The sequence below is a fragment of the Lactuca virosa genome, chromosome 8 (genome assembly GCF_052849685.1).
Source record: "Lactuca virosa cultivar CGN04683 chromosome 8, Lactuca_virosa_CGN04683_v6, whole genome shotgun sequence".
Lineage (NCBI taxonomy): Eukaryota > Viridiplantae > Streptophyta > Magnoliopsida > Asterales > Asteraceae > Lactuca > Lactuca virosa.
Window position 1 is genome coordinate 155360346 of NC_136433.1, and position 4190 is coordinate 155364535.

The following is a 4190-nucleotide window of genomic DNA, read 5'->3' on the forward strand; positions in this document are numbered from 1 at the left end:
ATTAATAGGAATACCCTTTATTTGTTGAATAAACTCCAGATGTTCCCTTTCCAGTGGACTAAGATTAGCTCGGGACAGGAATGGTAAAGGCGGTTGATAAGCAGGAACAGATTCTGACTTTTTCTGTTCAGACCGGGCCCACGACGTGAGCATGGCGGGCTTACGACGTGAGTCTGGTGTTTCAGCAATATCTTCATTTCCGAGCTTCAGCTTCTTCGGCTTTGGATAGGGCTGCTTTGGTTCCACTTTTAGTGCCTCCAAAAACTCAGAGATTTCCTCTTCTTCAGTATCAATAGCCATAACATGAGGTTGAGCTTTCTTTTCGGGAAGTTATGAGGATAATTTGTTGTTCACCAAAGTAGTGGGTTGACCAACTTGGACTTCTAAACTATGAATCGATGCTTGATGATTTCTTAAGGAAGCTTGCTGGTCAATCATCATTTTGTGTTGTTCTTTCATCATATTCATGTGTTCCTTTATCACTGCATCGGTATCATCATGCCTTTTCTCGGATACTTCCATAAATCGGGTCTAAATATTTTCCAAGTTTACTTTGTTTTCGGCTGGTGGTTGCTCTTTTTGATAAAAGCCTCGGCCTGTCTGTTTAAATTTCTCTTCCTTTTGCTTCTTGTATTCATCATATGGTAGCCACTCTTTCTTTGGTTTTCTCCAATCCTCATCATACTGATCCCCACTCGAGTAGCAAACTTGAGCCCTTTTGTTCCCATACTCATCCAAGTTGCAATCTTTAGTCAAGTGTGGTCCATTACATCGTTCACACCCAATTTTAATTGCATGAATTGATTGGTCCATTTGTGTCAATCTCCGGTCCATAGTATTGAGCATCGCCATCATAGCAACCATTTCTTCAGAATGCGTACCCCCACTACCTTTTGCTCCATCTTGTCTTGGGTTGTGGTACTCACGAGAGTGTCTTGCGAATTCTTCAACTAACTCCTTAACCTCCCTTGGATTCTTCTTTGTCAATGGCCCTTGAGAGTCAAGGAGTTGTCTTGTCATAACATTGACCCCATCGTAGAAAATAGACATCTCTTGTTGAACATTTAGATCATGTTGAGGACAATTCCTTAACAATCCCTTGTAGCGCTCCCAAGCTTCGTATAGTGACTCCCCCGGCTGTTGCTCAAAGTTGGCTATTGCATTCTTGAGTTTAGCTATTTTGGAAGGTGGGCAAAACTGATCTAGAAATTTCTCACGCATTTAAGCCCAAGTAGTGATTGTACCAGGAGGAAGTGCTTTCAACCAGTCTTTTGCAGCTCCCTTGAAAGTGACTGGTAGCATCCTTAGTAAGATGGTGTCTCTGTTAACATTTGGGACATTGAAATAGTCAGCAATGTCGTTGACTTCATCTAGATGCATAAATGCATCCTCATGATCCTTCGCATAAAATGGGATATCCTTTAGTGTAGTGAGGATATGTCCCTTCAGCTCGAATGTGGCAGTGGCAGGTATCGCTGGTTGTACTAAACTTGGACCAACATCTTCACGAATTCGCTTCTTGTAAGCTCCCATTGACATTTCTTCAATGTTTGCCATCTCGTTTCTTGGCTCGTTCTCGGGTTCACTCGTATAAAGACCAAACTCAGTCTCGGAGTCGTACTCGGATTCAGTTGGGAAAGGTATTTGATCTAAGTTTTCAACTTTGCTCTTGTCCTTTGAAGATGAACTTGACTCTCCCGTCTTCTTCCCCGACTTCTTTGAGAATACTGACTTGAGTTCTTGTAAGGGTGTCTTCTTTGGTGTTTGATCTTCCTTTACGTTCTTATCTTTCTTTTTGTGAAGGGCTGACTCTGGATCTTCAAGCGGTGGCACCAAAGGTGTATTGGACCCTCTGGTCATGCACTCCTGAAAAAATAAACAAAATAAAAACGTAAAACTGAACTAAAATAGAAAAGCAAACTAAAAACAAAGAAAACTAGGTTCACAGGATTCACGTCGTGAGATTGTAAAGCTGACGACGTGAGTTTTGTAATTCAGAAAAAAATTTGAAACTGAAAAAAAAAAATAACTCTTTGCAGGTTTTACCCCACAAAAAGGATCGATTAGTTTAATGCAAATAAATTAGCAATTACAGACTAAATTAATTGAAAACCGTTCCCCGGCAACGGCACCAAAAACTTGATGTGCACAGAAGTACCCACTAATTTTATAATTTATAACCTAACTAATTTAACTAACTAAAATGCACCTAGGCAGTGTACCTAGTCGAATTATAGAATAGTCGGGTAAGTCGGGTGTCGATCACAGGGAACGGTGTTAACTAATTAATCTACTTACTACTAAATTAATCTAATTAGTAACAACTTAAAAGGGTTTTATCTGATTTTACAAGCTTAGACGGACTTTAATCAAATTCAATCAATTACTAAAAACACTTCTGTTAGTTCGAATCCACTTTCCCTCAATGGTTTATAATTTAGTTATGACAATTACTGTTGGTACCAATTAAGATAGTATTAGCAATTTAGTTCTAAATCTACTAACTTTAATTGATTCATGTAAGTCTACGTATGGTCACACAATAGTTAACACAAAATCAATTATTGAATAAGATTGGAGCCATGTAAGATTGATTAATCAAAACACAATTACAGTCATAATATGAGTTCTCTAGCACAGCTTTATACAATGATTCAATTACTTATCTAAGATTGGTTTGATCTTAGCTCTAATAAACTAGTGTTCACTGAATTATTAGGTATTCGAATTCATGCAGATTTGTATTCACTAACTACACAGAACAAGAATTTAAAGCAATCAAATATTAAATTAAACATGCTAGGTAAAATCAATCAACACAAGCATATTACCAACAAGTAAAGTCAAATCTAATGCATCAAAACCATGAGTTCCAGCTTCATCTAGCTAACAGAAGCAGCTTGATTTAGCTGGACATACTAACAAATAAACAAGCATAAATCAAAGTATAAGACATGTTCAAGTATCAACAATTAAACTAATTATGAACCCCTACTCTTTTGGTTTTGAAAACCTTCTTCCAAGACTTTTCTTCTGCTGAAATTCGTCTTCTGAAACCCTTTTCTCTCGCCAAAAACTCCTCAAGTCGTAATGAGCAAGAGAATTTATAGTATCTGATTTTTACCGAGTTCACGTCATGAACCATAAGAATTCACGTCGTGAACGCGAGTTTTCTGTATTCGACAAGGACTCTTTCACCCGGATGTATATCTTCTGGAGTATTCTGCTCACGTCGTGAACATCTAATTACTCACGTCGTGAGTACGTCTTTTTGCTGAGTTTTTCATCCTTCTTCCCTTCAAGCCTCCAAAGTTCCAAATATTGTCAGTTCTAGTCCCTCTCTTCGAGAATGCTTTTCTTTGGCTGCAAATAATAATTTATCCTTATAAGTACCATTATTTTATGCAAATAACCAAAATATTAATAAAAATGTAAATAAATATTGCCTAAAAATATGTATAAATATGGCAATATCAGACTCCCTTTTATAAAGTATGTTTTCCCTTATAGAATGTTCCTAGCTTCGATGTGGGATGCTCAAACTTTTACTCTTCCAGTTCCATATATGTTCTTTTTGATGGGTTTGAGCCATAAGAACTTTCCTATGTGCACATGCAAACCCTAATTGCTTGGATCTAGGTTTCTCTAATTGAACATGCATTGAATCCAAGCCTTGCAATACTAGATCTAATGTAATATATTGAATCTAATCATATGAAATCAGATCTGAAAGAATACCTTGAATTACTTGCTTGATACTTCTTCTTCTTGGAGCTTAGAGTCACAATTGTCACTCCTCTAATGGCTTACAAACACCAACTAGCAAGAAGATGATCTTGAGAGAGAGGGAGAAGGGATAGAAATCGGCCATAGGGTTCCTTGGCTTGCAAGAGTGCCGATTTCTCCACCCCAAGGGTCCTATTTATACTATGAGCTATTAGGGTTTCTCCTTTAACCCTAATTGAATGACTTAGGCCCTAAGCAATCCAAGATCCTTCTAGATACAAGGCTTGGACGAATTTAAGGTTCCCAAACCCTAAATTTCGTCCACCCCAATATCCATAAGGATACATAGCCCAAAATACAACTATCACACATTTGACAGTTTATGCCCTTTATTCAATTAACCTCTTTAAGTCACCAAATTAATTCTCAATTAATATATGACTTATATTAATCAAATAATATTA

The 4190-nt window shown here is 37.4% G+C and overlaps 1 non-coding gene across 1 annotated transcript; it reads left to right on the plus strand.

The window, feature by feature from the left end:
* Positions 1 to 1066: 1066 nt before the first annotated feature.
* Positions 1067 to 1173, plus strand: LOC145135247 (small nucleolar RNA R71). Its single transcript, XR_013719708.1, has one exon. It is a non-coding gene; the product is annotated as a small nucleolar RNA R71 (small nucleolar RNA).
* Positions 1174 to 4190: the final 3017 nt, after the last annotated feature.